Below are 14872 nucleotides of genomic sequence, written 5' to 3'. Positions count from 1 at the left end.
AATATTAATATTAATATTGTAATATGAATGTAATATATAATATATTATACTATAATATTTATATTAATATTATAATATATTAGCATTATATATATTATATATAATATTAATATTTCTTATATTGGCTATATTATATTATATTATTACTATTATATATATAATATTAATATTAATATTTCGGCTTCTGTAGCTACAGTATGGTATGTTAGTATCTTTGTTGGTGTAAACACAGCCCCCACCTTCTTCTTCTCTTGTCAATTTAATGTTGTTTGGAGAGGCGCCATGGCTCTGCTGATAACTCAATCATAAATACGACTTTTAGTCCGGTGCGACTTATATATGATTTTTCATTTTTGACTGATGCGACTTAAACTCGGAGCGACTTCTACCTTTGTTTTGTTTACACTTCAAAGACCAAAGTGAATGCTGAATAATGAGCCGTGCTTTCCTGCTGCATTTGCCTTACATAAAGCGCGAGAGCAAACGTGACAAATGGGATTAATATCGTGGAGGTTTTGTAATTATCCCACACGCGGCTGCTGAATCGCCATTAAAGAAGTGTGTGCCCTCATTTCAAAGTTGAGTCAGGGATATGCCACGGTGAAAAATGTAAAACAGCGGCCATGCAAAGAACAATGGAATTGGATGAGGCGGATGTGAATGCAAAAAAAAGTATTAGTTCATGAAATTACAGCCAATAATAACATACGATGAGGCATTATCTCATGCTAATAAATGCACGCCAAAGACTAATTTCACATATATGTATGTCAGCATGTTATTGGCGTGTCATAGTATCATTATCGTCATTATCGATATTCAAATCCCGGAGATACGAGTTGAAATACGAAGGACACAAGGTGTCACATATTTATTTTCATCTTAACTACAAAGTTTTTAGTTATGAATTTTGTGGGACTGGAGGAGGAAAAATTGACAGGCGGACCCTCGAGGACCCCCCCCCCCACATGCTGTGAGCCAAGCAGCCTCGGGGGCCCAAGTGGCCGGCAATAAAGGAAGATGAGTTTGGGATTTGGATAAGTCACTAAGGATCACCCCATTATATGAGCTATTGCTTTATAAATCCCCATCAGCGTAACAGGGATTTCCGAGGGGGGGCGGTGGGGGGGCATTACACTTTCTCCCCTGGGAGAAAAAAAAAATATATATATTTTTTTTGCATATTGCTATGTGATGCTGCTATCACTTAGCGACAAATAAAGGTGTCTGGTTTTTATCTTTGAACGTTCCATCCCATCCTCACTGTGGCCAAAATAGATATTTTGTCTAATGGAACGAGACGTTCCAGCGTTGCCTGTGATGACGAAACTACTACAGAGAATTCATCAGGCTGAGTGTGTTGTAGCCGACTGGAAGACTGGAACTGATGGATGCTCCGGATTCATTCTACTTTAAAAAGTGTTCATGACACCATAACACATGTTCATCTTGTTATTTTCACAGTGAAAAAGAAACTTTCAAAGGCATATTTGCTGTGGTAGACGTACTCCAATATTGAAATAATTGGAAGTACTCACCCCGAAGCCGATGCTACCCTTTTGTTAAGTTCTGAGGAAGCTTTCCTAAAGTCGACATTCTTCTCTTCAGATGCTTCAGAACATTTGTGGCGTTGCTCATCAGTGATACCTTTTAATAACAATTTTGCCAAAGGAAAAGCATCAATAGTATAGTAATAGTATCATAGTATAATAGTATAATAACCACTGGACTGACCTGGACTGGTGGCCAGCCAATCACAGGGCACATATAGACAAACAACCATTCACACTCACATTCATACCTATGGACAATTTGGAGTCATGCTAATTAACCTAGCATGTTTTTGGAATGTGGGAGGAAACCGGAGTACCCGGAGAAAACCCACACATGCACGGGGGAGAACATGCAAACTCCACACAGAGATGGTGGAATTGAACTCGGGTCTCCTAGATATTAGGACTGCGTGCTAACCACTCAACCGCCGTGCAGCCAGAATTTAATGTATAATGTATGTATGTATACCGCTCAAAAGTTTGGGATCACTTGGAAATTTTTTGGGCCAGTCTGGGCACAGTTGTGCATCGTTTTTGTGTCCTTGTTAGACCCAGTTTGCGCTGCTCTCTGAAGGGAGTAGTTAACAGCATGGTAAGAGATTTTAGTTTTAGTTTTTAGATTTTTAGATGGCTTTTCTAATCATCTATTAGCCTTATGAAATGATTAGCTTGGATTAGCAGCCATACCAGGAGATTGATGCAGAGGACTGACAGTTGTTGATAGTAGGCCTCTATGCAAAAATGTACATCCTTCTTTGAAAATCATCTGATTCATTTTAATTGTTTGGGAAATGGATACAAATGTTTGTGAAATGGAAAAAATTGTTTGTGAAATGCATGAAAATGTGTTTTTCTTTGGAAAACAAATAAATTCTCAAGTGATCCCAAACTTTTTAGCATTAGTGTATATGACAAATACTGTCAAACTGAACTGACTGGGAGGCTTAGTACAACATGGCCAAACAAGGCTTAAGTGACCGACTGCTGAATAGTGATGTGTTTAACAGCCACGGCATCGGGTATTTCCCTCAGGGGAGACACCGGTGTGGGAGGAAAAACATTCCACAAGAAAGATTCCCCTCACAAAACACTCATGTAGGTAAAATAGTGACTGCATAACATCCTAAACGCCTTCTGTGTCTTGCATATTTTATGTACGACTGTACGCTCTGTTCTGTTTTCCGTTGTACTTGGATTGTAGGGTTAAAACCTGTGGCACACGAAACACTCAAGGACGCCATAATGACGTAGATACGAGTCTTTCGTCTTGGATGACCCGACAACCGATGCAAATGTCTTAACCCAATTGTCTACTTTTTCGACGGTCCAATCAATAGTAACAGTCGACTCACTCAAGTCGACCACTGAGATGATAAAACGCTTCGCTGTTAAAAAAAGATGGATGAAAGTCTTCTCGAGCGATGTTTCCCCAAACATGTAACCACTGCAGTACAAGTGCCCCCCCCCCCCTGCTCGAGTCCTTCTTTCCTTCCCCGTCAGCCACTATATGTTATTGATCACAAGGCAGTTACTTGGATGGCTGCTCGTATTGGATGTCATCGCCTTGGTCAGCCTGTCACACAAATAACACAAGGTAGCGGCTTCTTCGGTTTGACTAATTAAAACTTAAATCTTAGCCCCCCCCCCTCACTAAAATGCCGATCTTGCCCCTCCTTTTAAATCTCCCCTTGAATGAGGATGTCTCGCTGCGTAATAATAAGAGGACTGTTCTACCTAAATATTTGAGGTAATCGCCTTGAAGGAAATATCCACAGAGTCTTAGTAAAAGGAGAATGACATGTAAATATTGATCGGGTGTCTTTGCCAGAAAATGGATGTGTTGCCAGAACCAAACCAGTGGAGGCCACGCCTACACAGGTCACGACATCACTAGCATACTAGGAAACAGCAGATAACCAAAATATAGCCTTGATGCTGGAATTGAAATGCGTTTAGTAAGTACTACACATAAGACACTATTTGAAGTGATGGTAGCTTTAGTCCTGTGACCACGCCTTTCTCCAAAAGAGGGTGTGGCTTCAAGGAGCGCTATCTGTTGCCATCCCTTGTTCATCACGGTCAATTGGTTCCACATCCGACCACGGTAAGTGAATTTTCGCAGTACGATTTAACATTATTCATATTTTTGTTAGGGCCGGTGGACGAGTGGTTAACATGTTGGCGACACAGTCAGGAAATCGAGATTTAAATCTCCATTTGGACATTTCTGAGCAGTGTACCGAATCACAAGTTAGCATCCTATTTATTTATTCTTAACTTAAGAACCGAATGGGGAAGAAAGTAAAAATAAGGAGCCAGAAGCGTACCACTTCCACTTGGATTGGGAGGAGAACTTTTGTGTACACTACCATATTGGCGTGTGACGGTAAGGTGATGTAACCTGATGTCTCAATCAATCAATCAATCAATCAATGTGTTGCATGATTACTGACACCAAGAGGCCAGAATAGTACAAATACCGTATTTTCCGGACTATAAGTCACACTTTTTTTCATAGGTTGGCTGTTCCTGCGACTTATGTTTTTTCTACTTAATTACCGTATTTTCTGGACTATAAGTCGCTCCAGCGTATAAGTCGCACAAGGCCAAAAATGCATAATTAGGTAGAAAAAAACATACATAAGTCGCACTGCAGTATAAGTCGCATTTTTTGCAGGTAATTTATTTGAACTACTTGACCAAAACAGACATTACGTCGTCTTGGAAGACAAGTTCTAACAATAAAAGAATAGAGAACAGGCTGAATAGGTGTAAGATATGCTAACACAATGCTTATTCAGCTACACAAAAAATAAACATGAACAGAAAAGGTGTCCAGTGTTTATGGAACATAAACACTTTTTTCATTTATAAGTCGCTCTGGAGTATAAGTCGCAGGAACAGCCAACCTATGAAAAAATTGATTGAAAAGTGATTTATAGTCCGGAAACTACGGTATACATTTTTGGCCTTGTGCAACTTATAATCTGGGGCGACTTATCGTCAAGAAAATACGGTAACTTGTGTTTCAATATTTTATGACTTATGTATAATGGGCCATAGTCAACCACAAAGCAGCGATCATTAATTATTTTTTTTTAACGCGATATAGTGAAGTAGCAATATATAAACCGCAGCAAGGAACGACTGTACACACTAACTCTCCACTTCTCCAACGTACCAGATACATGGGTCAATCTCCTGAAAGGGATACCAGAGAGGGAACGATAAACAGACTGCAGTGATTTGAAACTACAACCACTGACAAATATACTGCAAACACAGTGGAAACTGTGTTGAAAGGTTTAGTTGGGTTTGTTGTGCATAAAACATGAGCTGAGTCATTTCCAGTCTGTTTGCGCATCGCCGTAATGCAAAAGTATGTCACCAAAACAATGACATCAATAACAAAAAAACGGTGGAACTTACATTTCAGCTGCCGGGATTTGTATCTTATTTCAAAAACAAAACGGCCTCACATACGTAGCTGTGTAGCACACCGATGGATACACAAGGTGGACCTATCTAGCTCCAAGGGGGTCGGAGATGATATCATGTCCATAAAGTTATGAAATCCCAAACATGGTGCAAACATGTATGGGAGATTTGACTCACATTTACCACTTCCTCCTACTACTACTACTACTACTACTTTAAAGCCAAGTGAATTGACAACACTTGGGTCATGTAAGGACTACCCGGTCCATATGAAGTCATGGCACTCCCCAGTGAGAATGATGAGATTCAGTCGTGTTCACATTTATACGCAGAAGAAAGCTGCATCCTCTTCAAATCTAGCTCAAGGGCTCACACATCCACTCCTCGTCGGATATTCCAGCGCATTAGGAGGAGAGATAGTGAGAAAATAGGAAAACACGAAAGACCAACTCGAGCACAACAAGGCCAACTCATGCAGCTGCTCAGATCAGACGCGACGATACGGCAGAGGGGGCTTTATTGAAAAAACCGACGGGTAAAGAGATCAAAACGGAGCCAAAGTGCAGAGGTAGATCTCCTTCTAAAAAGGGCTCCGCTGAGAGCAACAGGAGTAGCAGAGACCGGATACAGAAAGCAGCACCTGCCGCTCTATCACAGGCTCTTCAGCAGAACCCAGATCCGAAGAGGAAGACGGCAATGATCATGACGCTTTTTTTCCGTGAACAAACAGCCACTGCCTGCCGCCTCCAGCAGAAAAAAAAAGCCTGGTAATGGCGACAGATGTGTTTCCAAATCCGTATCAGCACAGGGTGGAATCACGTACTACAGCATGCAGGATTTGTTTCAACAAAAGCAGCCATTCCGAGCGGGATGCTCCATTACAAATAAAACACAAGCCGCCCGATCGTACAAATAGTCACAATAGCCACGTTTACATGAGGAGTTTTACTCTTTCCGAAAGCAATAGTATCCATGGAAAGGAGTATTCCAATCTCTTGTCTACATGCGCCGCTATAATCCAACAGAATAGTCAATGGGGCATGCCCAGTAAAACGTAAACATCAACATCACGTGATACCGACTTCCCCGTGTTTTTCGTTCACTTGTTGGAATAACTCCGTATTGCAAGTTTTTCGTTCGTCCAGTCTTGAAATTTGGGTCCATGTATACGTGGCTAATGTTACATTTCAATGGTAACGTCTGGGTCGCTACACAGTATGTTGACTATAGAGAAACAGGCAGCTTGACTGATGCACAAGTTGTTATATTGGCTATATTGGTTATAAGGATCTTACAGAAGCTGACAGTTGAAATATATAGTGCACCAGGGGTCAATTATTGGACCCTATTGCTTTCATTGTCACTTGTCCTCCTCTGGAAATAGGCTTCATTTCTTATCTTTTAGGGTACACTTTTTAAAACTAACACCTAACATCTAATATAGACTTTAGACGGCGTCATTTTTCTCAGCAAATATTTCAGTGATGTTAGCGATCCGGTCTAGCGCAAGCATAGCTAGTCCATCAATCAGAAGCAGGGCTGACACATACGCCGCTATGTGGAAATGTTTATGTTTTCAATATCGCCGCAACATTAAGCCAAATGTTGCTGGGCTTTTTTTAATGGTAGCATTGAATGGACAAGGTACATTTATCATCAGTGGTGTTTCTTCTTTTAATGGGAGCCAACGGCGAGGCTGGAAAGGCATGTTATGTTAGGGAGAAAAAATATATAGTTTTTGTTCCGGAGTACCCGAAGAAAACCCACACATGCACGAGGAGAACATGCAAACTCCACACAGAGATGGCCGAGGGTGGAATTGAACTTGTGTCTCCTAGCTGTGAGGTCTCCACGCTAACCACTCAACCAGCGTGCAGCCCAGCTACATCATTTACAGCAAATTTAACACGGAAAAAGCACGGGGTGGTATAATAAGCGACATGTTTAGAGAAATAACAAACAACCTCCACGGCGGTGCCTTCAGTTCCTCCAATCAGTATTCACAGCCAGTCGTCCTCATGTATCAACAATCATTTGGAATCAACGGACAGTAATGCGCCCGTATGCACAGCCACATCTTCCTCGCTCACAGCGGCGGCAGAAGCCGCATTGAAGATGGCCGTGCCCGGGCGCTGCAATCGCCAGGTATGGTAAACACCGTCGGAGCGTTTGGGTCGAGGTCGGCATATGAATATCAGGACATGATTGTTGTAGTGGTTGTGTATTAGAGCTGCTGTACAAACAAGCCGCGGATATCAGATGGTAAAAGGCCTCTCCACAACAATACATACAGACAAACAAATATTATTCTCATAGTCTTTTTTTCCCGACTGACAATATGGTTCTTTGTCAAGGGTGAAACAGGGAAATCTGCAAATGACTTTGGAAGCAGAAAGTTTTGAAGGGATTATTGTTTTGCTACAGAAATCCCTGCCAAGTATTGCTTATGGGAGCAGAGTTTAATTCAGAGGGTTTTACCTTGTCTGTCTGTGTCAACTACTTCATATTGCGGTAATAACCTTCCTTCTTAAGGGATCCTGTAGAGCCAAATCCTTCATCATGCTACAACATTTTTTGAATTTATTAGCGCAAAGTTTTCATGCATTTTGCTTGACACATGACTTCAGGTCTAACTTTGCTGAATTTACATAAAACTGGAAAAGCAGTGTCAAGCTGCACAAAAACACTGCCGGCTTTAGCAGGAAGCGGTGTTGACGAAGCTATAAAAAAAAAGAAGCAATTTTGTAGGATTTGATACAATAAGCAATGCACATAATCGTGGGGAAGCAGACTCACTATTTCTATTGCATCACCGTAGGGATTTGCTCATATGCAATAGAAGCAGCAACACCTTTTTAACTAAAAGCGTATCTCAACTTGGATCATCCAGGCCTCAAATCGGCTGATTTAATATATGATATGAAAAAATTAACCATAAAATTTATACCAAAAACATGTTTTACTTTTTGAAGTAATATCACCCGTGAAACTCAAAGCAGTGATTCCCTAAGTGTGGGCCGCGGCCTCTGTTGGGGCATGGTGGGACTGCAGGTGGGCCATAAGGTCATTAAAAATTAAAATATTAACAAATATATATTAAAAAATATAATATTATATAAAAAAATATTTGTTAAATTATTTTTACTGTAAAATATTTATTGCACAATTTAAAAAAAATATTTATAGACCTAATCCTTCATCATCCTACAACATTTTTTAATTTATTAACGCAAAGTTTTCATGCATTTTGCTTGACACATGACTTCAGGTCTAACTTTGCTGAATTTACATAAAACTGGAAAAGCAGTGTCAAGCTGCACAAAAACACTTCGGCTTTAGCAGGATGCGGTGTTGACGGAGCTGTAAAAAAAATAAATAAATAAAGAAGCAATTTTGTAGGATTTGATACAATAAGCAATGTACATAATCGTGGGGAAACAGACTCATTGCATTGCATCACTGTAGGGCTGTAGAAGCGTCAACTGCAGTAAACACCTTTTTCACTAAAAGCGTATCTCAACTTCATCATACAGGCCTCAAATCGACTGATTTAATATATATGATATGAAAAAATTAACCATAAAAATTCCACGAAAACATGTTTTACTTTTTGAAGACCATGAGAGGTCATTAAAAATGAAAAAATAAAAATATACATATATATTTTTTAAAAATAATATTAATATTATATTAAAAATATTTTTTAAATTTTTTTTTACCGTAAAATATTTATTGTACAATTTTTTTCTTTATCTTTTTTCTTTATCTTTATAATAATAGGTTTGTTTTTTTATTAATAATGGTGGACTATTAGCTCCAGAGTGCTGTTGTGCTGCACATTCCCCCCACCCCCCCACCCCCCGAGACTGTTCTCCGTATCGACCCTGAACGTTGACTTATTCCGCTCACTAACCATTTAAAACTCACGCCATGGGTGGGTTATAGTTTATGATGCAGCAATTTATTGACTAAAAAAGGTCTATGTCTTCATCTAATGGCTTTGCGACAAATACAGTAATTACCGTCCAGGTTTGTAGTAGTCATAATGCTTTCATTGCAGTATCTGTGCAATAACAACATCACTCCCGCTGTCCTACTTTCATATTTAGGATATCCGGATAGCTGCTTGTCACTTTCTATTTAGATCAAGGTCTGACACATTGAACAATCGAACATTTTCAGCATTATTCCACATAATTAATTTAACTGATTATGCACAGTAGCAGCGCCAGCGTCAAATTTATGCACCGTGAGTTGGCACAAAGCGAGTTATTATGCATTCCGTGCTCAAATTCCGTTGTTGGATTTACTGTCAGATGATAATTTCAAGCCACTTGTGAATCAAAATGGACTTTCTCCCTCCACTCCACGATTGTTGATGTGATTATTATGTTGCGACAATTCCGCCAACTAAATCGCCTTTTAGAGGGCTTTACCATACACAGAAACGTACCAAATCCTGCAAGCATGTGTATCTGGTGTTTGGAATGGAATATTTTCCACTCTGGTTTGGGTAAATACTGCAATCTATTTGTGCTTGTTTATAAAAGAGCGATAACACGCGATCATTATTAATATTATCTACTTCAGTTAACACAAACTGTTAAATCATACACGAATATGCTAAATTATGCTAATATGCTAATAAAATCTACCGGTCTATGTCACTTGATTAATGAAACATGAGTAAAAACAGTTTTTATCCGACAATATACGCATTTGCACACATTTTCTGTGTACTTATTTCATCTGTGCCAATACAAAAATGAACTGTGGGCCACAAATGGCCCCCATACCGCACTTTGGACACCAATCAAATTCATTATGTTGAAATCCCCAAAAAATCCAGACGTCCCCAACATATCGCAGCACTCTTCCAACAATAAGTTACCCAACATTTTGGTATTGATAACACGCGATCATTATTGATATTATCTAATAATGTTAACACAAACTGTTAAATCATACACTAATATGCTAAATTATGCTAATAAAATCTACTGGTCTATGTCACTTGATTAATGAAACATGAGTAAAAGCAGTTTTTATCTGACAATATACACATTTTCTGTGTACTTATTTCATCTGTACAATGCCGTGGGCCCATAAAAAATGAACTGTGGGCCACTAATGGCCCCCATACCACACTTTGGACACCAATCAAATTCATTATGTTGAAATCCCAAAAAAATCCCGACGTCCAACATATCGCAGCACTCTTCCAACAATAAGTTACCCAACATTTTGGCATCGATAACACGCAATCATTATTAATATAATCTAATTATGTTAACACAAACTGTTAAATCATACACTAATATGCTAAATTATGCTAATATGCTAATAAAATCTATTGGTCTGTGTGACTTGATTAGTGAAACCTGAGTAAAAGCAGTTTTTATCCGACAATATACACATTTGCAAACATTTGTGCCAATAAAAAATGAACTGTGTGCCACAAATGGCCCCCATACCGCACTTTGGACACCAATCAAATTCATTATGTTGAAATCCCCAAAAAATCCCGACGTCCCCAACATATTGCAGCACTCTTCCAACCGTAAGTTACCCAACATTTTGGTATTGATCCGCCTCACTGTGCAAGTTACAAAATGTTAACCGACTGCAGCCGCCACGTAAATCACCACTTTCACTTCTCCCTTCAGGCAAAGATACAGACGGCCTTCTGCAAATAAAAGCAATGTATAAAAAAAGAATTAATAACAGCATTTGCTCTAAAATATCAATCAGTCAGGACACTTTGAAGCGAAGCTGCTGCCTCAGCAAAAAGCACATCATTATCTCCGCTACCCGGCCTCTGTCCGTGGTGGAGCTTCTCCTATGAATGCACCTTCTGAGGTTGACCACAATCATAGCATTTTTCCCCACTGAACATGAAATGGAGTCCATGCAAAAACCAGTTGGTGGCTAAAAAGCGGGTGATGACTGGAAAGAGACGCTGGCATTCTCTCCATGTGATTTAGTGTTGATATGAATTTAAAGTCAAGACATTTGGCATGCGCATCCATCAATGCCTGCATGCACGGATCATTTTTCCTCAAGTCCTTGTTGATTCATTTTTCTTTCACAAAGTACTCCTGAGGCATGGGAATTTGGATCATTCATCATTCTAGTGTGTACCATTTGGTGTCTAAGTAGAGTATAAACACAGTACGTACTACATAAAAGTGTACAAGTTGACTACTGCGTACTGCAGAGGAAGTACTAAGGATGGCTTTACACTCAAGTCCGATGGAGTGCCTGTGTACCGTATATAGCAGGGGTGCGCAAACTACGGCCCGGGGGCCACATCCGGCACGCCAAGTGTTTGAATACGGCCCGTCAAGTATTTCATTTAAACTTAATATACAACCTAGCATCATGGCTTGAGGCAACCTATCAATTTCGTTATTTGATGTGGTCTTTTTACAAAGTGCTCCTGAAAAAGGGACACAAGTACATTATAACAATATTTATTATTATTAACCAATAATAATTGATGATTATTATTATTAATCATTGATAATTAATAATAATTAACAAAAATTTATAATGAATAGTATTAATTTGTTATCATTATTATTATTATTAAATAATAATAAATAATAATCAATTTATACATTATAAAGTTATAAATTAAATTAATTGATTATTATTTTTGTTTCTTATTATTATTATTATTATTATTAAACAATAATTATTAGTAATCATTAATAATAATAATTAACTAAAATTTATAATAATGTATAATATTAACTGGTTATTATTTTTAAATAATAATAATAAATAATAATCAATTTATAAATTATAAAGTTATAAATTAAATTGATTAATTTATTATTTTTGTTTCTTCTTATTATTAATTGATTAATTTATTATTTTTGTTTCTTATTATTAATAATAAATTTAATTTATAACGCACTTTACATCAAATAAATGATGTAGATAGCAGATTGCATGACACTTTTACAGATACAATAATTCCAGGTGGACTGTTATATATAAAAATATTTTTTTTTTACATAAACAATGCGGCCCGTGAGTCAAAAAGTTTGCCCAAATCCGGTATATAGAGTATATTCTACTTTTGACCCATGTTCATTATGTCACGTTTCCTGTTTTGTCCACACCTTCCTTATTTGTCTTGTGTTGACAACGAAGCACACCTGCTGCTCATTGTGGCTTTAGGAGATGCAGGTGTAAAAATACTACCCAAGTACAACATGCAGGTATTTTTCCTCCCAGTTAGTAGCATAGCAACTCACCGCATTACTAGCTTTGAATACATTGGACCATGATGGAACCATTTGGTCTTCTTTGGTTGTTCAAGTCCATACCTGTCTCCGGGAGATGGCTTTGGGCATTTTAAATCAGTCCACGGTTCCATGTTGACCATTAAAGAAACAGCCATAACTCCAAGAAACACAATGAAGCAAAGGGAAGCCATTATAAGAATGAGGGTCATCCATCCAGGTTGTCCAAAGTAGAATAAGGTTAATAGCTTAAGTGTTCGGAGCGCAGAGAGTTGTGGGAGAAAAACTGACCTGCCACCCACTGTCAGGGGGCAGACTACAGTCTAATGTAATTTCCTGGCTTCTGATCACCACAGGATGGGGCTCGTTTAAAGAAAACGAGCAAACATCCGGAGCCAGCGCTGGGGTCTGGGTGCAACCAGAGCCAAGACATAGACATATCGTCTTTTTTTTTAATATCTGATATGTTTTCCTACTCATATCCTTGCCCATTTCTGACGTGTACAAGTTGTCAAAGGATGAAGCGTTAGAACATTGTGACGTCAGGACCCTTCAGATAGCATACATTATCGTGCTGGGACGCTTTTGTTGCGTATCCAAAGACGTCAATGTACAAAAGCATTGAAAGTCATTTTATTAAGATGGATTTTAAATGCGTAGTGTAAGTTAATTCTGTTTTAGAGGCTGTTCCAACTTAGGTTGCTGCTAAATCTTGGGAAAAACAACAAAAAAGGGGAAAAGTTGTGTGGTCTGAAGGGAACACTTACCACTTATTCTTGTTTCCAGTTCTGGGCATCTTTTAGCGTAGAGTTACTGCCAAGGTGTGACCAATAAAACAGAAGGGCACCTATGTCAAAATGATAGTAAACATCATTTGAAATGGCAGTGACTTTATTGGCCTGGCAGTCAGTCAACAGGTCACATTTTCCCCAAACAAATGTAATCAACCATGGCTGTGTTGGAAGTTGGAAACTGGATACTAACTACTACATACTTCCATACTATCCACACTCTATACTGCATACCCAATCCATCAAAGCGTTTACACGACTACATGATAACCCACAATGCATTGCACTCCTACCCAAGGCAAAATCGACGAAATCGATTTCACTTTAGCTCTAAACTCTTTAAATCCATCACTAAATTGTGATTTTATTAAATCAGGCGAGAAAGTGGCCGTTTATATCCCGAGTGTGCCATTGATTTGTCCAAATACCAACCGTTTACAACTTTGTTCGAACGAATTCGGCTAAATTTAAGCTAGCCAAAGCGAGCAACGGACTTCCGGTTATTTTCACAAAATAAAACACACTTACTTTTGTCATACAAAACACAGTAGTCCTAACTGCTTTTACTTTGAAAACAAGAAGCGAACCAACTCACGATATATCCTGTTTGACGCCGCTGTTTGGTCCATCCTGCTGCTCAGTGTTCAGCACAACGGTTCATTTTTCTCATGGTGACGTCACGTCGCGTTGCATCTTGGGTAATTTGTGTGTGCATAGTAATTTGATGATACATACTCAACATTTCTATATATTAAAAAACACATAATCACATACTGCCAGTGTAAACACACTGCATACTCAAAGAGTTAGTATGCTGGTTTTGAACGCAGCGCTAGTCAACAAATCAACACCACACCTCTCCGCTACTTCCTCTGCTAGTTGACAGTGATTAAAATCCATGGTAGTTAATGAATCCTAATGTCTTTTAGCATTTGAGCTAATCTAAAATACAGAGCTTAAAAATGCAAATAGAAGAAAAGGGATTGAGACAAAAAACAACAGATCGTTTGACAGATCCTGACAATCCTTAAGAACCATTAACATCCTTAAGAACGATGCAAAAGATCCTTATGGAACCACAAAGTCAAGTGTAGAACCAAAACAATGTCACCGACTGTGAGCCGGAGGATCCCATTGGCTGTCCGTCAAGACATGGTACCATTCTTGGCCCGAATTAAGGTTGTTACTGATGCCGACTGCAGTCCAATAACCATCAGATGCCATCTGGGAGGGAAAGCTTTGAAGAACAAAAACATCATCAAAGGACACGTTTCCCTCAACGCAGCAAAATTGTCTTAAGCATCAAACACGGAACGCTGAAAGGTGGAAACGTTTTATTCTCTGATGGAAAAAAAATGGAACCTTAACATGGAACCTTGGCGTCCAACGTTACCGGCATGACAACGAGATCCCACTTGAGATGTTTTCCATATGGCACTGGTGAAAAGGGCGCCATCATGATCCTTTATTGGAAGAATGGAGCTTCGGTTTGTGCAGGGGCGTCAAAAGACGGTTAGTTAGTATTGTGGAGATGTTGCAGAGGGCATCACTCTCGACTGAAGGTCGACCCTTGCAGTTCACAATGGACACCTGATGACGGACTTGTTCCAGAGGATCATTCGGAACAACATTCCCGCTAGCCTCCCGGAAACACTGGCATCAAACCCGTTTTTCAGCTGATTAACAAGAATGGCACAGCGACTCATTATTGACTCATTATTCTTTTTTTTAGCTATGATCTTAAACGTTTGATCAGCTGACGAACAGATTAAATTGCTGACTCAGTATTTTCTTCCGACAGAACAAAATGTAAATTATTGCCATTTTTCAACTGGTC

The 14872-nt window shown here is 38.9% G+C and overlaps 1 protein-coding gene across 3 annotated transcripts in view; it reads right to left on the bottom strand.

The window, feature by feature from the left end:
* LOC131107975 (receptor-type tyrosine-protein phosphatase epsilon-like) overlaps positions 1 to 13722 on the bottom strand; it is a 66848-nt gene extending 53126 nt beyond the window's left edge. For 2 of the 3 annotated variants that reach the window (XM_058058520.1, XM_058058519.1), the window contains exons 1-2: positions 13631 to 13722; positions 13012 to 13091 (exon numbers count right to left, since the gene is read on the bottom strand). The gene's annotated coding sequence lies outside the window, so the exon portion shown is untranslated. Of the gene's footprint in view, positions 1 to 12328; positions 12405 to 13011; positions 13092 to 13630 lie in introns of all 3 variants that reach the window. The other variant, XM_058058521.1, reaches the window with a different exon arrangement.
* Between the last annotated feature and the right edge of the window lie 1150 nt (positions 13723 to 14872).

The sequence above is a fragment of the Doryrhamphus excisus genome, chromosome 20 (genome assembly GCF_030265055.1).
Source record: "Doryrhamphus excisus isolate RoL2022-K1 chromosome 20, RoL_Dexc_1.0, whole genome shotgun sequence".
Classification (NCBI taxonomy): Eukaryota; Metazoa; Chordata; class Actinopteri; order Syngnathiformes; family Syngnathidae; genus Doryrhamphus; species Doryrhamphus excisus.
Note: the sequence above shows the minus strand (reverse complement) of the source record. Positions and strands in the feature narration are given on the sequence as shown.